Raw genomic sequence first — 13,686 nt, 5'->3', positions numbered from 1 at the left:
TGTTTCTGACACAAAACGTTTATGGAAGATGGGTTTGAAATATACAGGTCTATCTGGCAATACTCAAGTATTGTAATTTTATTTTTTAACTCTAAGAACTTGTGCTAAAAGTCCTGTAGTATTCATTCTCTTGGTAGAACAAAAGTGCTTTTGTATGATCAGTCTGATCATCACAAATCAAGCAATGCTGCTGAAATCTTTATGCATAATTACATATATTACTTTTGCAAAATGTGAATAATGAAGGATGTCACAGTCAACTTGTTCATTTTTTGCATGTCCTGCAAGAGCTGAATTAATCTAAGGAATGTTTGTGTGTGAATTACCTGCTTTCTAACTATTATTAAAAGATGTGGTAAAAAGTATCAGCAGCTGATGGTATTTGATGGTGAATTATCTGAATCTTTGAACTAACTGCTAAATGACTTAATGCTGAAGTTTCTCATATTGATAGGTTTGACAATTTTCTGTAAAATTCTCTTTAGACTCTTATAGTAGGAAGGAGATGGCATAACCACAGAGGTGAACTTAATTAAGTATCACTCCATTATTTTTTTTCTCATTAAGAAAAAACTGAAACAAGGACGAGGAACTACATAAATGCGAAATGGTAATCATTTGTTGTAGAGACAACTGTACTTCAAGAATTTTGGATTACAAGGAAAGCAACAATTAAATAATAGAATAACAATGTGCAGAAAATGACTCAGACAAGTCAACCAAAATACAAAACTGTCAGCTATAAATAAGAAATTGCAGAAAGAGAAGCAGACGATAGGAACACCTTAAAGGTGACTGGTTAATAAAAATAATGTGAAAAAGGGAGAGCAAGACTATTCTGAAGAAAAAAAAGAAGTTTGTTGCTTTAAAAGAATTACAACTCTGGAAGGTCAATGTCGTGACATTGTTCTAGCTCTGAACCTGAATTTGCAAAATTACAGGAGTATTTGTGGTGGTTTAATCCCGGCTGGGTGCCAGGTGCCCAGCAAATTGTTCTATCACTCCTCCTCCTAAACTGGGCAGGGGAGAGACAAATAAAACAAAGGGCTCACAAGTTGAGATAAGGACAGGGAGATCACTCAGCAATTACTGTCAAATTACAGGCAAAACAGACTCAACTTGGGGAGAAAAGATTTGATTTACTAATGAAAAACAGAAACAGAGTAGGGAAATGAGAAATAAAACCTAAATCCTAAAAAATTTCACCCCATCCTTCCCTTCTTTTTAGGTTTCTACCTCCTCCATAGCAGCACAGGTGGATGGGGAATGGGGGATATGGTAATCTCATCACAGATGGACTTTGCTGCTTCTTCCTCTCAGAGGGAGGACTACTCACACCTCCCTTGGTACAGTGTGGGATCCCTACCACAGGTGACAGTCCTTCACGAATTTCTCCAACGTGTGACCTTCCCATAGGCTAGGATTCTTTAGGAAATGCTCCAGCGTGGGTCTCATCCACAGGGGAAGCAATCCTTCAGTGATGGTCCCCCAAGAGGTCATAAGTTCTGCAAAAATTTCAAAATGAGGTTCTAATTTCAAAAAGCTTTTTTTCCCCTTCTGATTATATTTTTAAACTACCTTACCTTATATATGCCTCATTCGTATACCCTCTCATAACTCTTTTTGTGTGAGAAAATTCTGGATGAATGATCCTGTTCAAAACAAATAAAAAATCGTGTGCATCTTTGAGAGATGTTTGGAAAACTGAGCTTACAAAACAAAGACAGGTGCAAGTTTACCGCTGTGAAGCTAACCACCCAGGAACAGCTAGTAGTGTGTCTATATTCAACCTTAATTCAAAACCCAGCTTTAGGCAAAAATATATTTTCTGTTTTTAAGATTGAAACTAGTGTGCAAATGCTATTTAAAAACCTGATCTTTCACAAAGATAGTTTCCTTTAGGTTTTGGGAAATGAAGGCAGAATTTGGAGCACCGACCAACAAAGCTTTAGGTGTGGCAATATAAATGTCCAAAACCTCATAGGTACTTACAAGAGAATAGCCATTTACTTTTTTATTGTTGTTGTTTTCCTACCTATTCTATGTGTGACTTCTCCACTGACCAATGAAATAATTAGCAATATTTCCATTAACTTCAATTAGCTTGCAGATTCTATTGTGTACAATAATTATCTCTGGTAGCATAAAAATTGCCATAAGCAAACCAGGGAGAAGTATGAAAACATATGAGTTACAAAGTTTAACAAAGGGAGGGTCCTTGGCATAAAATGATGAGTGAAAAAAATCACTGACACTGCCAAAGTGGATGGCAGCACTGCTGGCACTGCCTTGTATTGCAGCCTGGGGAAAGGGTTGGGAGTCATCTTCAGTGTTGTGTTTCTGCCATCCAGTTGCACCTCCTCTCCCAGAGATGTTTGGTTTGAGCTGGCAATGTCACATGCTGTGATACAGCATGACCGAGCAGTCTTAGTAAACTCTACAAGAGTTTAGTGGCCAAGCTCAGTCTGGTGGAGCTGGATCCTGTCCCAGGTCCCAGTGTCCTTGGTCAACATAGGTCCTCACAGGTCAGGCACACATTTGTCACCACAGTACTGCTATCCTCATTCTTGCCTCAGGTGTGGAAAGTGAAACACAAAATATGCTCTTGCTAAGGCAACAAAACATCTACTAACTTTGCATCATAAAAGATCTGTTGGGTTAGATGTCTAAAGCTACACTGGGCTTTGTCCTGATTGCTTCATGATATGTGTCTCCTTTTAACAGCTGTATCTGTGACATGATCTCTCTCTATAAAACTCATATGAATATATGAGATATATATGTATATATATGAAGTTTATTTTTCTATCATTTGACAAGCTTCTGCATGCTTTGTTCTTACTAAATGTCCAAAAGGTAGCTTTAATTACCACAAGAATAGTACTTTGCATTTCTGCACAGATGAATCTGTTACATTTTTGCATTTTCAAGAAGTTTTAACAGCCTGGCAGTTGTATCCACCCTTCTCTGGTACCTTTCCAGTTTTCAAAGGTTTAAGTACACATTACTGGTTTATTTACAATTACAGTATTTAAAGAATTTCCAATATAGATCAGACACATCTTAGCTCAATTTTCACGTCACTACTAGGCACATAATGCACAGTTCTCCCAGCAGTTCTGAAGTAGTCTTTTTTATTTTTTCCTCCCAAAAACTTATAACTAAAGGTAATCATTGACTTCCAACATTTCTGCTCTGTAACCAGGTGTTGAAACCGTTGTTGCTGAGGCTTTCCAGCAGATGATGGATTGCCTTCCTTGCTTGCTTGGGCTGCAAACTCCTTAGGATTACACTAGGATATCTCAGGTCTAAGGCTCACCATCAACTCTTAAATGACAATGGGTCTTTATCTGTGGGTAACTGAATGTTTATTTGTTGGTAACTCTGCCACTAACAATACCAGTGCTTACAGTTATGTATCTAGTGGCATTTTAGATACCCTTGGATGTCCTGCCAGCTCCACTGCTGATGACAATGCACAGATGTCCAATGAATCCTGAGCTCATATATAGAAAATCCATGTCTTTCAGTTATTTTAGGGACTCTGAAACAGCTCTTTGTATATATGTTTGAGTATTTTAACTGCTTTCCTACTGGAATTAGACCTCTACACTTAGTTATGTGCTATCTGGTGTGGACAGATATCAGGAGGGGTTGCATTGTGCCCTGATAATGGGTTACAGCTCATCTGAAGGATTTCATCATTGTGTCAGGGTGGGAGGAGCTCATTCCTAGGAATAATGCTTTGCATATATGCTTTGCCACTAGAAAAACCACACAATTCATGAAACCACACACCAAGGAAATAAATAGCTCTAAAGATAAAAAAGTGGTATAAGTAGCCAAACAAGGACCAAAAGCTTACAGAATACAAAATGGCATCTCTTGTCTCACTGTGCTGAGGTAAATATGATTTATACTTGATGAGAACCCTAGGCACTACAAAAAGCATGGAGAGAGATCAGAGACTTGAGTCAAAAATTGATATTTAATACAAACTTTTTTCTTTGGGAAAATTTATAGGGAAGAGAAATATAAACAACATTTTTCATGCTGACAGAGACATTTGTAATAAAAATATTTATTAAAATATTTCTACCTCCTTTTGAAAGAGTAAATATTTTTCATTAAGTTCCCTTTTTTGAGGACTTTTATAGTAATTTTTCGTTTATAGTGAAGTCTTCTTGAATGAATAGGTTTTAAGGTAATAAAACTGATATAGGAATAGATTAAATGTGCACAGTATAGTACAATCAAAGATGTTCACTATATCTAAATTACTATTCTAATAATGTAGCCATATATAATAAAAATCTTTTTCCTTTGACCCACTAAACTGTGTTTTCTATAGCAATTTAACTCCAAATGAATACCCAGTTTAACAGAAGATATGGCTATTTTTTTCTATTTATGTAAGTTATTAAGTTGAGCATGGTTTGATTATTTTTTTTTCTCTTAATCACTTCAGTTTTCCCTTAGTCAATTCTCAAGTCTGAACAAGAGACTGATTTGTTCTGTGACTGAGAAGGAAGTACAGATATAACTCCTATAATCAAATTTGAGCTATATACATTGTTTTCTGGGGAATAATACTTGCTTTCTTATTTCTGTTTGTTTCTATATCTAACTTTATCACATATACTACCTTTAAGAGTGTGACATTTTACAATATTTTGATAAATGTTCAAAGACATTTTTTAGAAAGCAGTCATAAAAGAACAGAAACTTTCTAGAAGACACTTGGTTTTCCCAGTGTGTCTTTTCTGGTAACCATACTCAGGTTATTCTGCTAATTCATATTCTGGTTGGTTTAGGACCAGATTTGTATTGATATATGAATGCAAACTGAGCAGACTTGTTTCCTGAAATCTCCGAGAGTGGTAGAAGGAGCATAGCTGCATATCTGCTGTCAACTCTAAAAGCTCTTGAAGCTTGATAAGAAAAGAATGAAGTTTACTCTGATATTGCTTTGGCTGTTCAGGTCAGATACTGTAGATTAGTTGTATTGAAAACAGTCTTCGTGAAAATCCATGGAGAGGCAGTAATTTTGCAAACACTTGAATAAAAATTGTCTCTGGGAACATGATATTTTCTAAATCCCTGGCAGTACCAAGCAGATCTGTTGAATCTTAAATGGGAACTGGAATAAATTGTATGGAATAAAAACGGCTTCAAAAGAAAACAGCAAACATGTATAGTTTAATACCTTTCCCACTGGGTATCACAAAATAAATGATTGAGATAAATAAAGCTAAAAAACTCTATTTCATCTTCCAGTGTGTTGCTAAAAGATATTTATGGTTTTACATTTTTAATAAAGAAGCTTCTTTTTTTTTCCTTTGAATGATTGCAAACTGTAGAAGGTACCAAGGCTTTTAACTGTATGTGCCGACAGTGAATGATTACGATCTCTGCTCTAAAGATCTAAATCCTTGAATTCTGTTTGTGCGGACTGTTACCCACAAACTGTGGCTCATATGAATACAGAGTTTCCATGGAGACATTAGGGCTAGTACACTTGTCATGGCTTTTTCACTGAGGAAAGCTATTCCTGTGAGCTAACGTGTACTTCTAGCTTTAGTATTGGAAACCTGAGCTGTGATGTAGAACATCCTAGGCTCAAATCTTGCTGGACACTTGAAAGATACTGCAGTTTCCCCATCTTATAATGCCTAGTGAATAGAGAACACTGGAGAATATTTACAGAAAAATACCTTCTGGTGATTGACTGAACTTACTGTTTCCTCGTTCTATCTGCCTGGGATTCTCTTTTAGCAGTTGCTCACCAACTGAAGTAACAGTAGATAATACATTGTTTAGGACCTCTGAAAGCTGTCCTGGCCTAGAAAGAGCCATCATGGTCTGGAACCTCAGATTAGACAGTCCTATTTGTGACAGCTGAGGATGGCTGAGAGACAGGAAAGTAGTATTGCTCAGGCAAAAGCCTGAACTCAAGGACCATCTAGGCATCAAACTTCCATAAACCAATTCTTAATTTAGAGAAATTTGGGCTTATCTCTGTAGTTTTAAAAGGCACTGTTTAGCATTTATAATACTTATACTTCTCCGTCATTGTTCCTAAAATTTACTGAAATTGCAGTATGTCCTAAGCATAATGTGGTTTTGCTTCTATTTTCTTTACTCTTGGGGTTTAGTGGTTGCATGTTTTTGTTGCCTTTTTTTTGGGCTGAGTTTGAGGTTTTTTTGCCCATTAATTTGGGATAACTGAATTTTGCTTTATGCAATATGCAAAGGTTTGATACACCGCGGCATCGTTCAGATTTGACATCATTACTTTTACCAGAAGAAAAAGGCATCCAAGGCATCTAATGAACAGTTGTATATTATATAACCTTCATAAGAATCCCTTCATTAGCTCTCCCCCTTTCCCCTTAAAAAAAGGAAAACTATTTGGGAAGGGTGGAAAACTGAAAGTATTATACAATGGCTCTTTAAATCACAAAAAAGCCTGTTAAAAAGCTTTTTGCAGGTCTAGCGTGTCAATGTGTCCCTGCCATCCTGATGGATCTCAAGAGTTTGACCTTAAATTGGATTTCATTTTTTTCATAGCTGCAAGTCCATCTGCAGTCAAAAGATGTGTTTCTGCTTTCAGCTACAATACTGTAGCTACAATACTGTAGCTGAGGCAGTCTTTCCTTTAATTGTACTGTCAAGGTTTTCAAGGTTATAATTTCCATTTTCAGGTCACCTGCTTTTATTTCAAAGACACTTGCAATCTGATTAGCTATTTCCCTTGTATCACTAGCAGAACATGGTAATGAATGTTGCCACTAGTTAATTTTTATAGTTACCTAATACACTTTGCCAGCATACTGGGCCTCATAACTGCTTTGTGAACAAAATAATTCAGCAACAGCTACTATTGAATTATGGTGATGCTTGTGTACATTGTATTTTGGGTGCAAATCACTGAAACTTCAGCCATCTAGCGGTCACACTGTCAATCTAAGTTAACTGTGTAGGTTTTCTGTGGTGGGTTGGCCGCAGCTAGTGACCTAGCTAACAACCAAGCTTACCCTTGCAAACGATGATTTACAGACTTCCTCAGGGAGAAGTTTCTCTATCCCATATTAATCTTTGCTGACTTTCCCATCTTGTGGCATAGTAAGGCCTAATTACAGAATGGCAGAATGACAGAATGACAGAATGGTAGGGGTTGGAAAGGACCTCTAGAGATCATCTAGTCCAACCTCGCTGCTCAAGAAGGTCCACCTAGATCAGGTCACACAGGAACGTGTCCAGGCGAGTTTTGAAAACTTTCAGAGAAAGAGATTCTACATCCTCCCTGGGCAGCCTGTGACAGGGCTCCCTCACACTCACAGTAAGATTTTCCTTAATTTTAAGTGGAACTTTTTGTGCTCCAGCTTTCGTCTGTTATCCCTAGCCTTATCACTGGACATTACAGAAAAATGTGTTGCCCCATGTGCTCTTGACATATACCTTTCAAATACTTGTAAGCATTAATTAGATCCCTCCTCAGTCTCCTATTCTCTAGGCTAATCAGCCTCATTTCCTGCAGCCTCTCCTTCATAAGGAAGATGCTTCAGTCCTCTGATCATCTTGGTGACCCTGCACTGGACTCTCTCCAGAAGTTCTCTGTCCCTCTTGACCTGTGGAGCCCAGAACTGGACACAGGGCTCCAGATGAGTCCTCAGCAGGACAGAGTAGAGGAGAAGAACCTCCCTTGACTTGCTGGCCACACTCTTCTTGATGCATCCCAGGATGCCATTGGCCTTCTTGGCCACGAGGGCACATTGCTGGCTCATGGTTAGTTTATTGTCAACCACGACTCCCAGGTCTCTCTCTGCAGAGCTGCTCACCATCAGGTCAATCCCCAGCCTGTACTGGTGCATGAGGATGTTCCTTCCCAGATGCAGGACTCTGCACTTGTCCTTGTTGAACCTCATGAGGTTCCTCTCTGCCCAACTCTCAAGCAGGTCAAGATCCCACTGAATAGCAGCACAGCCTCTGGGGAATCAGCCAGTCCTCCCAGTTTGGTGTCATCAGCAAACTTACTGAGAGTACCCTCAGTCCCCTCATCCAGGTCATTAATGAAGATGTTGAATAAAACCTTCAACTGGACTTGGCTCCATTGATCACCACCCTCTGGGATCTGTCATTCAGCCAGCTCTTGATCCATCACACTGTCCACTCATTCAAGCTACGTAGCCTGAGCTTTTTGATGAGTATGTAATAGGATGTAATTCAAACTGATCAACTGGTTTGATCTTTCTCTTTTAGTTATCTTTCTTACTGTGCCTTGTAACACTCTTCAGTGCCAGGCCTCCCTAACTCCTGCTTGCTCTGTTAGCTTTTCTAGCACTTTTGATCACTTCAGCTCTGAAGTAACTGTGTAGCATGGGAAACTAAACTGAGAGTTAATGGGAGACTTAAGCAGCTTTATTAGTTCTCACACCTTTGCTTGAAACTGTTAATACACAAAGCTTTCTGCTTCTTTCTGTAGTCTTTGTACTGTGAAGGTGAGAGTACATTTACAGAGGTAGTTCACATACATTTCTGTACACTGTTTTCATTACAAACTTTCTTCTGCTTTATGATATAGCCTCCTTTTTGACAGAAATGCCTCTAAAATATGTTAGCATACCATAAACTAAAAAACATGTGTTCAGGCCTGAACACAAGCTGAACAACTATACTTCAGACCTGTTCATTTTTCTTCTATCCAGAAGGGACCTGAGCACACCTCTTTCCAAGGCTCCTCTCTTCTTTGGAGAAGAAAGGGCATGTGGAGATTTTCCCCTTGAGCTGACTATAAGGGTCACATAAAAGTCCATGAGATGAAACCCACTATGTAGAGTTCATAAATTGTTTTATAAACAGAGTTTTGCTACAGAGCAATTCCATCTCAAGCAAGTGCCCATAAGTCACCTCAAACTGCACTGTGAGCCTGTTCCAGAGAGCATCAAGTTGCAGAGTGCAGCCACACACAGAGAACTTGATGCTATGCTTTTCTCTCCTGATGAACATTGAGTCTGACAAGGAGGGATCATTTATCAATAATGTTCTCAGGCAAAACAGACTTGACTTGGGAAAAGCAATTAATTTCATTTGGTACTAACCAAACCCAAGTAGGGTAATGAGAAAGCTAAATCTTGACAACACCTTCCTCCCCCTCCTCTCTTCTTTGTGAATGAAATTTTGCTCTTGATTTTCTCTGCCTCCTCCCTCCCAGTTGCACAGGGGGACAGAGAATGGGAATTGTGGTCAGTTCATCACATGCTGTTTCTGCTGCACCTTCCACCTCAGGGTAAAGACTCTTCACACTCTTCTCCTGACCCAGTGGGAGGTCCCTTCTGGGAGACAGATGTCCAGAATTTTTTCCAGCATGAATCCTTGCCAGAAGCTGCAGTCCTTCATGAAATGCTTCAGTGTCAGTCCCTTTAATGGAGTGGAGTCCTTCAGGCACAGACTGCTCCAGCATGGGCTTCCGATGGAGTTATAGTCTTCTCTGGGTGCACCCACCTGTGCTGGTGTGGGGTCCTTCCATGGGCTGCTGGCAGATCTTGGCTCCACCATTAACTTCCATGGGTTGCAAGGGCACAGTCTGCCATTTCATCACAGGATGCAGAGAAATCTCTGCTCTGGCACAGCTCCTCTCCCTCCTTCTTTGCCTTGGTGTCTACAGAATCATTTCTCATCCATCTCTCTCCACTTTGTGTTTTCTCTTCTTAAATACATCATCATACAGGTGCTACCACTATCACGAATGACTCAGCCTTGATGAATCTGATTTGGAGCCAGGGAGGCTTCTAACAACTTCCTATGGAAGCTACCCCTGTAGGTCCCTCCCACCACTACCAAAACCCTGTCACACAAACCCAATACAAAGTGGCTTGTAAGACTTGCAGTCAGTCAGAAAAGCTGAGTGTTAATTGGTTACAGCTGAAAATTAAATTCATACTGAGACAGAAAGAGACATTCAAGTTTTTTACCTTTGGGTAACTCTCAGCCTTGGGAAAATACACCTTTGTCAAAATATTACTGCATTCTTAGAAGTTGTGTTAAAATTAGAAAAAAGTTGTTCAAAATGGGGCTAAAAGTATACCATAATTATGAAATTGTCTTACCATAGTCTGGCTGAATAAAAGATGAGATGTAATTATAGTTTACTTTAAGGGATATTGGATGATAATTTTGAGGAAGCTGAAAATTGCTTTAAGTGGTCAAATAGCAATCTCTGCTACACAAATGCTACACTTGTCTTGTTAAAATTTCATCTGGAAGAATCATGATACTTTTTTGTGATTTAAGGAAGGTACCATTTTGACTTCTTAGTACATTGTCCCTTAGCTTAGTCTCTCTGTTATCAGTAGTGTCTCTGCCATATAAAATATATTATTCCTAAAATCAATTCCCCAAAAGTTCTAAGCACTATATTTATGTCTCTCACGTTGCTGGAACTGCAAGGCTTTATCTCACGTATATACATTTCCACATGACACAATAAAGATATTGATTCTAGGTTTATTCTAAACTGTCAAGTAAATAGGCTTGATCACAGCAAAGCAGAGATCCTATTGACTTTGCTGGTGAGAGACAAATAAAGCTCTTAAACTTTACTTGTCCTAAAATAACCCTTTGAAGTTGTGATCTGTGGTTAGAAGAAAAATAGCCCAAAAAGCCACACCAAAAATTACTTTAAATTTGCATTGAGTGTTTTTTTTTTTTTTTCCAGTGATATCAACCAAATATAAACAGGGGAAATTATCTACAAGGACACGAGAAAATAAGGACACCTTTTTGGTCTGTCTTGCCTTGCATCTTGCCTTGCAGCTTTGTACCTCATTTTTCCTGCAGTTCCATTCAATTCTTGTGACTACAGAGAAAGGAACTATTTAAAACAGGCAACAGAGAACCTGGCCAAAGGACATAAGTGATGCACATGCAGCATGAGCTGATCCAATGACAAGATCAAAAAAAATACTACAGCTACTGTGGCATTTACCAGCACTTACTCCCTGCAGCATCTTCTGATTTTTCACACACCTACTACATTTTACAGTGGGATGATAGTCCATGTCATGGACACATTGACTCTATTCCTGACTGCTACTTAAATCTAAAAGTACAGGAATGGAAAAAAATTGAAGTAAACAACCGGGACCAAACTGAACATGGGTGTACCAAGTAAAGTCGCTGAACACTGCAAAACAGGTATTTGTAGCCTTGCTTCACCTAAGGGTAAATTTGTCACGTTGGTGCTGGGGCTCACTAATTTTTAGATCCAGAGTAATGAGTCTGCAACTTTTTAATGTCCAGACATGTTTCTTGCCAGACATTAACCCATTGACATAAACAACAGTGTAAAAACTGCAAAAATAACAGAGGTGGGAGATGAGATCAATCATAGTTCTTACAACTGGAGCTACAATAAGTGACTGTTTTGTGTAAATCCCGTTTCTTCTTCCTTTCTCTATATCTCAATCCTTACAGAGAAATTCAAGTGGACTCTCTTCCATCTGCTCCATAGGATCAGGATGATGTTGAAAGAATTTAAAAAATGGCTGTTAAAGGTCCGTGCAGCAGAAAATTCAGATGTTGATGGGGAACTGAGAAGCATTAAAAAGATTTAAAGAAGTGTCTGGGATTACAGTCAGTGGACAAGCCCTGCTGAAATGGCATTTGTGTGTGTGTTGGGCAGGAGTGAGGCAAGGGAGATATTTGTGTGTCAACGTTTAGGGAAGGAAAATGAGACTATTTTGTGCTCACATGCTTAAGGAAAAATTTGTATTTACTTAACAGTCTGTGATGACTTTTTCAGAAACTCTTCAGAAATGGTATTTCCTTGTTGATACGAATGATGCAAGGTGAGTATCAGGCTACTGTCAACACTGATGACTAAATTGCTAGTCATTAATCCCCTGGAACAGGACACTTGTACCTGGACCATTATTTGGATGTGTTAAAGGAAGTTACTCATTCTACTTCATTTCTTTGGGGGGAAAAGTGAAGAATCAAAAATATGTGTTCTACTCTAAGAATAGAACAATTATGACTGTTCAGAAAGTAGGTTTTGGCTAACATAGAGTTAATTTTCTTCACAGTAGCTACTATGGGCTATATCTTGAATTTGTGCTGAGAACCATATCAATAATACAGGGATGTTTTAGTTATTGCTGAGCAGAGTTTACACAGAGTCAAGGCCTTTTCTGCTTCTCACATCATCCCACCAGTGAGTAGGCAGGGGTTACACAAGAAGTTATGAGGGTGCACAGCCAGGACAACTGACTCCAACTGACCCAAGGGATGTTCCAGACCATATAGTGTCATGCTTAGTCTGTAAAGCTGGGAGAAGAAGGAAGATGTGATGTTCAGAGTGATAGTAACTGTCGTCCCCAGTAACCATTATGCATGATGGAGCCCTGCTGTCCTGGAGATGCCTGAACATTGCCTACCCTTGGGAACTAGTGAATCAGTTCCTTGTTTTGCTTCGCTTGCATAACCAGCTTTTGCTTAACTTATTATTACCTTATTATTACCTTGTTATTAACTTATTATTACCTATCTCAACCCACAAGTTTTAACACTTTCACTCTTCTGATTCTTTCCCTCATCCTACCAGGGGCGGGGAGGAGAGTGAGAGAGCAACTATGTGGTGCTTAGTTGTTGGCTGAGATTAAACCATGATGCATGGCAAGCTGCAGCAGTGACTCTCTGCACAGTGAAGCCTGAGGAATCCCACTTCCAGAGGAAGTGGAGGCTGTGAGGAGGACCAGGCTGCCCTTCCCTGCTGTAACAGCTGCTCTCTGACTCTGGGAGAAATGCTCTCTGACTCTGGGAGAAAAGACTGCTTGGGGGTTGTTATTCTACTGCTCTCCCTGAGTGATGGACACCATTTCCTGCTGATATAGTGCCAGTTTTGCCTTCTGAATGGGATGGATTGGATGTCTTAACAGCTATTTGTCTCCTTATATGAGTCTGCACAGTGAATATTTAAGAGGAAAAAGCTATTACAAGTAAAGAATAGAAGAAAATAACAATGCCTAAAAGCAGAAAACAGCTTTGAAAAAACACTGTTTTTTTTTCTTGTCAATGCCTTAAATTCTCTTGTCATCTGGATAATGTAGTATATCTTTGATTCCAATTTTTCTGCCTAGTATCTGTTATTTAATTTCAAGTGTATTTCCTAATCAGGGAGCTCACATCAACTGTCTGCATTGGAGATTCCTCAAAAGGTGAAAAGAGGAAGATTCTTTACATAGGAGTAAACTTCACAACAGTTTAAACTGTGTCTGTAATGCAGTGCTTCATACTCTCTGCTGCAATATAAAAGGTAAAATGTACACCTTGCTGTCCTGTGGGAGAGAAGGTAAGGTGTCCTCAGTCCACCTTTTTGCTCTCCCACCTCCAGTGGGTAAAAAAGCTAGCAAGGTAACTTGGGCAGCCCAAGGAACTAGCTTACTCTAGCACAGACTGCTCAGACTTGCTTACAGGCAGAAACACGGTGAAGAATTATATTAATAGTGTACAACACAAACTGAGAGGTATGTGACAGGGCTTGATGCAAGGATGGCACTCACACAGCAGCAATTTTCTCTAATAAATAAAGCAATAGGAGGCTGGCAATTTAACAGTACTAGGGGACATGCTGATTAAAAAAAAAAAAAGGTCTACTTCAGCCTATCTATTATTTACTCAAATGAT

Source organism: Colius striatus, chromosome 1 (assembly GCF_028858725.1).
Source record: "Colius striatus isolate bColStr4 chromosome 1, bColStr4.1.hap1, whole genome shotgun sequence".
NCBI lineage: Eukaryota > Metazoa > Chordata > Aves > Coliiformes > Coliidae > Colius > Colius striatus.
This window is presented reverse-complemented; position numbering follows the sequence as displayed.